This window comes from Tupaia chinensis, unplaced genomic scaffold (genome assembly GCF_000334495.1).
Source record: "Tupaia chinensis unplaced genomic scaffold, TupChi_1.0 Scaffold145093_1, whole genome shotgun sequence".
NCBI classification, from domain to species: Eukaryota; Metazoa; Chordata; class Mammalia; order Scandentia; family Tupaiidae; genus Tupaia; species Tupaia belangeri.
This window is the reverse complement of record NW_006204954.1, coordinates 948936-960221: the sequence shown is the minus strand read 5'-3', so window position 1 is coordinate 960221 and position 11286 is coordinate 948936.

Here is an 11286-nt window from a genome sequence, read left to right as displayed (position 1 = left end):
TCTCACTCCAAATTATATCCTGGGTGACAGCAGTATCTTAATGTGTGGAAAAACAGACCAGATCTTTTCCTTTAGGGTTGTTCTCTTATTGAATCAAACATCATTATCTTTAGCAGCTGATATGTATTGAACTCCTGCCACATGCAAGATTATGCAGGATACAGAGAGACAACAAAGAACCTGCCACTAAACTTGATGATACTGTGTTCATTCGTTGGAAACTTTCTTTCTAAAATGAACATTTTGAAGGAAATGTACATCTAGTAAATTATAAAAAGGAATCAAGTGGTTATGAGAGTGACATTCATGCCAAATTCAGAACAGACTCAATACTTTCTTTAGGGAAAAAGAAGTTTGTGCATATTTGGCCCTTTTTTTTTCTCTCTCTCTATTAGTACACAAAATAGTTGCAATGTTCTATTTTCTTTATCCCTGAGGCTAGTAGCTCAGTGACTGCTGCCACCTTTAGCTAATAAAACTGGGTAATTTTAGGTATGGGAAAGGAAGAATGAGGGGAGCATTGGATAGATAGCTACATGAACTTGGGTATCATGGTTTGATTGTACCTGAAAGAGAACTATGCAATTTTCTCCTGTTCAATTTCTATTACTACTTTACGGCTCTTTACTCTGATGATGGGGAAAAAAATCTGAGAAGTAGAAAAGGCTCTTTATTGAAGACCATGTTATAGGCTTGGGTCAATTTGAAGATGAAAGTACCAAAAATAATACTACATTTCTTACCATGGCAGTCAGCCAAGTCATTGGGGTTGCTTTTAATTAAACCCAAATAAGCTCTTACAGCAGTGGAGAGAACTAAGTAATATCTATTTTGAATTGTATTGGCTTTTCTGACCACAAAGCAGGCATTCAGATTTATATACTAGGGAGAAATGAGAAGAGTCATCTCATTTATCTGCCATATTGCCCTGTCTGTCCCCCAATGGTAAGCCTTTCCTTCACGCTATGGTTTTACTCCGTGAACACACTACCCAGTCTATTAAAAATGACCTGCTTTACACTGGAAGATAAAATTAGTCCATGCGTTCAGGGTATGTGATCGCCTTTATCCAGTCAGAAGGCGATTGGCCCCCTCACAGAACTCCTCTCCATCCTGGAGTTAATGAAATGTTTACACCCATTAAGAACATATTTGTTGGGGCCGGCAGGTGGCGTGGTGGTTAGGGCCACTGGACTCCCCACATGGCTGACCACAGTTCAAGTCCCGGACCTGGCAGCTTGCTTTCTCACTTTCTTTCTGTCTCTCTCTCTCTGTCTTTTTCTGGTCAAATTAAGATAAATGGATGAATAAATAAAGTTAAATAAAATAATTCTAAAAAAACCCCATATCTGTCTTATTCTATCTTCCCATGTGTTTGTGAAATTTCCTACGTTTTCTGTCCCACCTTCCCTAAAAAGATGCTAGAAACTCTTCCATGAGATCTCTACTGGGGCAGCCCATGACGGGGACAGACATGAAGACTCTAAGCCTGATCCTATGGTCCTCCCATACGTACTGTGACCTAGTAAATATCCTTTTCTGAGTCAATTGTGTCATGCTCCTTTGTTTATTACTAAGAATACTGGGAAAGACTCAGATGGAGCTGTGTGTGGGTTTTTGTTTGGTTTTAGTATTATGATTTTTTTTTTAAATTCAACACTGCAATTTTATGACCATGCCTCCTCCAGATACTGGTTTTTGCCAAAGAGCATATGCCACTCACTAAAGAGAGACAGTGGGAGAGAAAGTGAGAAATTGTCCCCAGTGAGTATGGCCACACCACAATCCCTTTTCCATTCTCCTCTTGGGATTTTGGACACACATGTACATGTGCCCAGCATGATTTTTCAAGGCATGAGGTCTGGAATTCCCTCAGTTGATCATGTAGGAGTCCAACACCTTAACCACCATACCACCTGTTGGCCCCACTTTAACTATTTAAAAAATACACTTGAAGAGATATAAACAAGTTTAAACAGTTTTACATGATGTCCTTAAAGTGATTTAGAAAGGCAGACATACTCTGGATGTTTGTGAGTTTTGTTAATTAAAACTACTTAAACGATCTAAAAAAGGAATAAAGTGAACAATGGTAATGAGTGAGTGGGGGATAAGGAAGGGAGATGACAGAATCTCAGGAAGAGTGTTGCAGTGTAAATGTAAGACTATTCTCTTAGCCTGTACTCATATTTTGAGTATTCATAATAAGTTCTAACTGCTGCAGAATGTGGGGAGAGGCTAAAGCTAATAGTAGGCTTTGGAATGGGAGAGGAGAACATGAAATAGAAATCTGAGAAAGGACTGGAGAGAAAAGTAGAATCCAAATATCGAAGTAAAAGCCTTCTTTGGGAAAACCATGGAGCTTAGCCCCGGATGTGAGGAGAGGTGCTGCGCCTTCACCAAAGATTCCTCCCAGCCTTCCTTGAAGTGTGAACTTGGCAACAGACAACCAAAAACAACAAAACACACACACCAATAGGTGCTTTATAGTTGTTCTGTTCTTAGCTGTTTCTAACGGCAGTGAGTCAGTCCCTTGACTTAAAGAACTCCGTTTCAGTTGGGCATATTGCATTTCACTGACTTCATTATCATCTCCCACGGCATTTATTAAATACTCCTTGTGGGTACTAGGTTCCACTCAGAGCAAATCCAAAGAAATTGTTCTTGCCCACTAAGAGTTTACAATTCAGGTGTCAAGGAATGACTTCTCCTTCTCCAGATCCCACTTAGTAAGAATCCAGTTTCAATCTTGGCAGGATCCCTTGTTGTAGAAATCTACTTTATACCTTGGCAGGATCCCATGTGTAGAAATTCAGTACATGTTGGTAGGAACTGGACTGAGATGATCAAGAGATTAAGAGCAACCTTTCCCTGACCTTTCCTCTTTTGAGTATCCGAGCTCTGAGAACATGAAATTGCTCTATTAATATTTTTTCTATTGTTAAAATGATCTTAAGATCAAATTCAACTAAATTCTAAGAAAGATGCTCTTGTGAATAATCAAAGGAACAACATAGAAAGCTATTTTTCTCATAAGTATTAGATCTAGAAAAAATTTTTAAAAGAAGAGAAATTTATTTATTGCAATTTATTTTTTGTAATTTACCATCTTTGATATGCAAAAGGTTGATTTTGATGTTGCTGATAGAGTTATTTATTATAATATCATACTTTTAACTATGTAGGAAAATATTCTCTGTTTTAGTTTCCCAGAACTATTGCCTATAATACAAAAATGAGATTTCAGGTAAGAACAAAATATTGATCTGAATCTTTAGTGCATGTAGCTTCAGAAAATGAAAACGTCTATAATTTTTAAAATACAATATTATCCCTTGCCTGATAAAAATGTCTTAGAATGCATTACCCAACAGCAACCTATAACTAAAATGGTATAGAAAATACTTTCCTTTTTAGAGAGAGATGTTTTGCTGTAGGGCACATGTACTTGCTGGAGAGACAGAGAAAGACAGAGGGACAAAAAGCAAGAAGTCACCCCTTGAGGGAGATGGCCATGCTGAAATCACTTCTCATTCATTCTCCTCTTGGTATTTTGGGCACACATGCACACACACCTGGCATGAGTTTTAAGCCACCTTTTTTTAAGTAAAAATAGTGGCCAGCAGGTGGGATAGTGGTTAAAGTACTTCCATGTGGTCAACCGTGGTTGGTGTTTCAGACCTGATAGCTTGTGGGACACATGTGCAAGCATGTTGAAGATCTCAAGAGGAGCATGGAAGAGAAGGGATTGTGGCATGGCCGTTCCTACAGAGGATGATTTCTTATTTTCTGTCTGTCTGTCTCTCTCTCCAGTGAGCATATACATACCATAGAAAAAAATCTCTCTCAATACTATAGCAAGAAAAAAATTAAGATATTTATTTATTTAAAATATTATTTAAAATATTTTGCCTTAAAACTTCCAGGCTGGAAGACTAAAAATCTTCCAGAAGACAATAACCAAAAAATCTTAAAAATCAAAAGATTTGGGGCAAGCAGTGGTATGGTAGTTGAGTGCTATACTTCCACATGACTGCAGTTCAAGTCCCGAACCTGGCAGACTTTGTCAATGAATTATGTATATTACTTGTGACTTCTTGCATGACTTTTGAGCTTAGAGGTTTTTACTGATTGAGAACTTTTAATTTTGTCTAAAGTACATTTATTTCTTCCGTGAGCAAGAGAGAGAGAGAACCCTCAACAGGGCCTTGGCACCTTGACTCATTCTCAGATTCAGCCTGCTCCAAATACACCCAGAGTATTCAGGGAGGTCTTTTCAGTCATCTGCTACACTCCACTAGTTTTTACAAACTACTTTATATTAGTTCCAAACTGAATTAATTATTGTACCTTTATGTTTGGTGAGAAGGTTCTCAGTATTGTACTCTTAACAAGTACACCTAAGCAATTCCTACCTGTACCTATTTGTGTGCACTTACAATGATTTTTTTATAACATATCTTGAATTCCTACAGGATTTCGTATTTTACTAAATTTATCAATTGATTTTGGAAAAAAGGTATCTTTGCGACATTTTGTTCAAGAAATAGTATATGTCTCTATGGATTCGTCTTTTCTTTTAAATATTTTAGTAAGATTTTTATGATTTTATCTGTTATTTCCCAAAATTTTATTGAAAAATTTATTTTAGGCATTTTATATTTCCTCTTGCTTTTATAAATAGGACCTTTTCCCAATATACCTTATAATGGGTTGTTGCCAATATAGAGAATAGCTATGTATTTTTGAATATTTATCAATATTCAGCTATTTTACTTGTTTTTTCTCTTGATGTTTATTTTTTAAAAGAATTATTAATTTAATTTAATTTATTTATTCAATCATTTTCATTTGACCAGAGAAAGACAGACATACAGAGAGAAATAAAGTGAGAAAGCAAGCCACCAGATCTGGGACTCAAACTGTGGTTGGTCAGGTGCGAGTGTCCAGTGCTTACCCACCACACCAACTGCTGGCCCTCTCTTGATGTTTACATATACACAGTCTGAACAACTACATATAGTGATTGTTTCTTTTTCCTATTGCTGTGTCACAGATCATCCATATTTTCATTCCATTCATGAGTGTTTGTAAAACTAAGCTAAGTGATGTTGAATGTAATGGGGCCTTTATTTTATTTCTAATTTGAACAGGAATCCTTCTCATGTTTGCCCAACGAGGATAATATAGCTTCAAGTTTGATATAAACATTTATCTTAAGAATTTATTTCTCTATGCCTAGATTTCTAAAAAGTCAGAGTGGGTATAAAATTTTAAGATCCATATTTCAATGTTTATTTAAGCATAATTTTAGAATTTCCTTTTGTTACTATAAGATTATTAATGCACTTCTCATTATAATACTAGAGTATACGCTCATCCTGAAGAAACCCATGAAGTCATAGCTTATTCTTTTTTTATACTGCCAAATTCAATTTGCTGGGATTTTATTCATAATTTTTGCATCTACAGTGATAATTGAGATTATTCTGCAGTTTTGTTTCTTAATATTATTGTTGTGAGTTTTTTTATGTTACAGCTTTCTAGTTTCATAATTGATTGGATACAGTTTAATGTATTTTTTACTCTTCAAAACAAGTAACATAGTAGCAACTATCTGATCTAAAAAAAGATGGAAAAAATCATTTTGTGTACATTCTGATTTTTTTTAAAGAGGTTTTTGCCTTAAGGCATATACGCTCGGCAGAGAGACAGCCAGAGACAGTGAGAGGGAAGTGAGAAATCACCCCCACCCAGGGGGATGGTTACATCACAATACCTTCTCCTCTATTCTTCTCCTGGGATCTTGGGTACACATGTACACATGCCCAGTGTGATTTTCAAGCCACTAGGTCTGGGACTCAAACTACTGTCGGCCATGTGGGAGTCCAGCGACGTAACTGCTACACCGTTTAGTGGCCCCATTTTATGTATATTCTTATTTATTTATATCCTGAAACACTCCAAGAAGAACTGAAGAAGTTTTACCAAAATCTATGAGAGATTAAAGTATAACTAGTACAAAATAAACCATTTGTATAGAAGCATCACAACTTTATTGATACTATTAGATCATTGGGAAAGTCATGACCTATTTTTCTATTTTTTTATGCAAAAATGTATCATGACTTTGCTGACAACCCAATAAAAGTGTAAAGAAAAGTTCCTTGGGTCAATTTAAAGATATACTACTTGACCTAGTGCTCAAAGCCCTCACCACCATCTCCATACTAAAGAAAATGTTTCCTGGGAACCAGCAGTTAGAGTAATGGCTATGTCGCTGGACTCCCACATAGTCGACCGTGGTTCACGTCCCGGACCCGGTGGCTTAAAACTCACGCTGGGCGCTTGTGCGTGCGTGCCCAAGATCCAGAGAGGAGAATGGGGGAGAAGGGATTGCGGCGTGACCATCCCCCCTGGGGGGTGATTTCTTGCTTTCTGTCTCTCTGTCTCTCTCTTTCTGTCTGGCGAGCGCACGCGCCCTATAGCAAAAACCTCTCAAAAAAAAAAGTTTCCTATAATATCTCTATAAATAGGTTTATGACATACTATAAATACATAAATACTATTAATAAAATTGTCAAAGTGAGAAGAAAAGGAAAAACTTCTCAGGTATGTGCTGTCCCAGGTGGTTGGAGGTAATATAGGTGTAAAAATCAAAGTATCAAATGGATTCATTGCATGGTCTTCAAGTTCTTCATTTTTTTGAGTCACAACCAAACTTTTGATGAGAAATGAACAGCAGAAGGCCTAAAGTTATAATTGCTTTTTGCCAAGAATCCAGGTGCAGATTTTCTGTATTAATACCACATGCTTTAAGAATCAACTGAGAAGACCATGCTGTCCTTCTCTTACAGGTTGTCTGTCTGATGTGAGGCCACTCGGTCTGAGAAGCACTCTTTATGGCTCCAGCCTCATGCCTAGTGTGATGGGAGTGCTGGAGAAGGACCTTTGCCTCAGGGCATCTGTCTGGTTGCAACCCTTACCTCCCATCAAGCCTCTGACATCCCTGATTGTCATTCTGCTGCCCTGTAGTGGAGACCTTTGGTTTTATTTGACATAGAACCCCTCCTGTCTATTCTCACATTGCCTGTGGTAGGCTTGTCAATTAGGGTGCCCAGGCTCACTTCTCTGCTTGTCATGTGCCCCAGGTTGGGCCTTTCAGACTCTCTTGGGCATCTCAGGCAGAAGAACTAAAGGCAGAGATAGCTAAATCATCCCAAAGGCAGAGTCCTAAAAGTAGCTCCTGAGAGGTGGATGATCTCCTGGCTGCTCTCTTTACCAGGCTTGGTTTTTCAGCTCTTTCTGTGATTAATTTTTCTTCCAATCTCACCCTTTTTTGGCTAATTTTCTGTTGTTTATAGACTCTACACAGACACAGGCCTCACACCAGATTCTAGCTCTGTGCATCCCCTCCGTTGTATTGTCTTCTGCTTGTTTCTTTGGCTGCCTTCCTGTTAGCTGTCTCTCAGATTATCCTGGCTGCCAAGCAGCCTTGAGTCAGCCCTGTCCACATCTAAGACCGGCTTAGCCTACACCCTGGATGCTAGACTTCTTTCATCCTGGAAGATCGGACTGAGGCCCTGGGGGATTTCAGCAGTCTGAACGCTGGTCAGATCTCTGCTGCCCACCTGCCTATGCTTCTCTGCCAACTTGTTACCTTTTCCCTAGGGATCCTCAGTATATGTCTTGATTATATGTAGATGTTTTCAGGCAAAAGGAAAAGCAGGGTCCTCCCCTCCTACCACAGAGACAACTATGTGTTGGTTTTCATGCCCAGGCCTGGTTCTATCAGGTATATGTCTGCTGTCCCCAAGACCAAGGCCCTCTGTAAGAATATAAACAACTTTGTGACAGTGGTACTTCAGTCTCTTCTTTTTTGCAAGGAATCCAGATGATCTTTTTAAATAAGAACATGAACCTCTGCCTTCTTTAGGCACTCATGAAAAGCACAGTCAGTTTTAAGAGCACTGTCCATTCCAGAGTGTCTGCCTGTTGTCTCTGGAAGGGTGGTGCACAGAGGCAGCCTTGGAAATTTTCATTTGATCAGGATGACATTTGGCTTTAGTGTCAAATTCTAGCCATCTTCTGGCACTTTATAAAAACTTCACCTAGGTTATCCTGACAATATGTCAAGAAAAATCTCTTCATTGAGCATTCTGAGAATTTGTGATCTGGAATATCCTCTGTCCTCTGAGCCATTTCTGTATAGCCTCTGGGACAACCTGAAGAAATGTTTTTGAGATCTCTTCCTTTTGGGGAATGTGTTTTGACATCTCTGAAGAAAAATGTGTTTAAAGTTTGTTTTGAGAATTGCATTTTTGAGGTGAAAATCCTGGATCAACTTCTGTTCTTTCAAGGGGTCCCTGTACCCACCTCCCCAGAAAGTTTTCAGAGATGAATTACTTCTTTTGGAAACAGGAATTATACAGCATTAAGGTGAGGTCTGAGGTAGTGAGCCAGAGACCAGAGGGAGCCCATCACATGTTAAGGCACCCATTAGTAATGCTAACTCTACTACCCATGGGTTGAATTAGGAGGTAGAAAGAGGTTGAAACTTCTTCTCCAGCACTTCCAAGAAAGCAAGTAAGTGCCCCATATCCCCAAATACTGGTATCGGTAAACTACAGCTTAGACCTAATGCTCAGATGAGACTTCCTACTCACTCCCTTATAATTGACACAGTCTAGGCTGAGCTTGATTTAATTTTACATCAGTCATAAAGGTGCAAGCTACTTCCTTAAGATTTACAGAGAATCCCTGGAAAGTATGTAGGGAAGAGGCATTAAACTTTACCTGATCCCTGTGAAGCCATTACAGAAGAACCTATAGGCCTAGCGTGTTGGGATGCAGATGGTAGGGCACTGCTGTGTGATGCTAGAGCCATATGGGAGGCCCCAATTCAGATCTCAAGTTGATCTGAGAACACTAGGCATGCCCATGGGTGTACTAGTGATCCTGACTTGCTGGACAGCTTTCAGAGGGATATTGTGGCATGGTGAGGCCCTGTAAAAGGTTCCTCTCTCCCACATGTGCATGCATGAAATAAAATACACAAGTTTAAAAAAAATAAACAAACCTATAGTTACTGGCTAATAATAAATGTAGAAATGAGCTCAAATTGTATCATGGGAGATTTAATGTCCTTATAGGTTGCATTGTCATGCAGGAAATGACTAATAGTACCCAGAGTACCCAGAAACCTCTTCTTGGGACTGTAAGTGACTAAGGAGGTGGGTTGTTTTTTAAAAATATTTTTATCAGCAGGGAACAGCTGTAGTCTAAATGTACAGAAAGAGAAAATTCAAATTAGACAAACTAGTAATATTAATGTTGATTCCAAAATTCATGGTATTGCTGCTTCTTAAAATAAAGAGCCATGAGCCAGTCCATGGCTTGGTGGTTAAGGCAACAAGATCCCACATGGACATCCCAGCAGGGTTCAAGTCCTGAACCCAGTGGCTTGATAAAGAGCACACTGGATGCATATGGTTACATGCTCAAAATCTTGACAAGAGGGAGAATTGGAGGAGAAGGGATTGCAATTATAGCATGACCATTGTCCATGAGGGGTGCTTTCTCACATTCTCTCTCTCTTTCTCTCTCTCTCTCACAAGTGCGCACATGCCCTCTGGTAAAATTGAAAGAAAGAAAGAAAGGAAGAAAAGAAAGAAGGAAAGAAAGAAAGAAAGAAAGAAAGAAAGAAAGAAAGAAAGAAAGAAAGAAAGAAAGAAAGAAAGAAGGAAAGAAAGAAAGAAAGGGAGGAAGAAAGAGCTATTTGTGATCTGAAAGTTATTCTGCAGCAATACCTATGGATCATGCTAAAAATAGGAGTAAGCCTAACCTTCTGAGCTCTTACTTCTTGCATTTTTAATAGCTAGGTCATATAGGAAAATCAGCATGTCTAGTATTAACTAGAAAAGCTAAAGTATTAGAACACTAATTTGGAATAGGAAGAGTCCACAGGACAAATTCTGAACACAGAAACAATAGTTCTCCCTTGAGCAGGAAAATAATTTAATAGAACTCAACACATTTACAAAAATTTGGTATAATATTTCAAAGAAAATGTAGCCACTGAGAATGTGGAAGACCCGCTAGGAATCTTCATCTTTGAGCAATAGAGCATTTGGATACAGAGGATCCATAAGGCTTGCTATAGACCTTAGAATAGCAGTAGAAGTCACTGAAAGAAAAAGAGAAGGAAAAAAGTTCAGAAATATTATTCTTAACAGAAAGGGGTCACCTGTGTTTTTGTTTTTAATATAAATCAAAGTAAAATTAAAGAATGCAGGATGTTTTTCAGGAGTATTGTTGCGTTACTACCCCAGAAAACACTGCTGAATTTAAAGCTGAGTCCCTTATGTAGAAAGACCCTCTCTCAATAATCCTTATTTCAGAAAGCAAAGTTCAAGAAGAAATGTAGAAGATTCATTAAATGTTTGAACAATTATTCAAATATACTTAACACCTCTCACAAAGAATGCATTTTGTTGGGGGTTTGTGGGATTTAACATTGTACAAGATGTGAAGTCCTTGACTTCAAAAAGCACTACAGGAAATTGAAAACCAAGGTGGTCAAGTAATGAGAGCCATGAATACAGGCGAGTCTAAGTGGTATCAGAGTATAGAGCTGAGAAGGACACTTTTGCTTAGAATGAGTGACAAATGTACAGTACCGAAGATGGCATTTGGTATCCCAAGTAGTGAGTATAGCATCAGTAACTTTACACAGAGGGAAAGTTGGTGATTCAGATTGGGGGTTGGCCCAATAGCCTAGTGGTTAAGGGAGCTGGATCCCATAAGGTAAATCATGCAGTTCAAATTCTTTTTTTTTTTTTGAGAGGTTTTTGCTATAGGGCATGCACGCTCACCAAACAGAGAGAGACAGAGAGACAGAAAGCAAGAAATCACCCCCCAGGGGGGATGGGCATGCCGCAATCCCTTTTCCTCCATTCTCCTCTTGGGATCTTGGGCATGCATGCACACGCGCCCAGCATGAGTTTTAAGCCACCGGGTCCAGGACATGAGCCACAGTCGACTACATGGAAGTCCAGCGACATAGCCATTATGCTAACTACTGGTCCCGATGCAGTTCAAATTCTGGCCCTTGAAGCTTGAAAAACACTCCACACAAGTGTATGTGCTTGTCCAAAATCCCAACAGGATGGAGAAATGGACAAGAAGGGATTGTGGCATGACCATGCCCTAATATGAGACGCTTTCCTCATCTCTCTGTCTTTTTTTTTTTTTTTTTTTTTTAACTTTTTTTTTTTTTTCCTCACA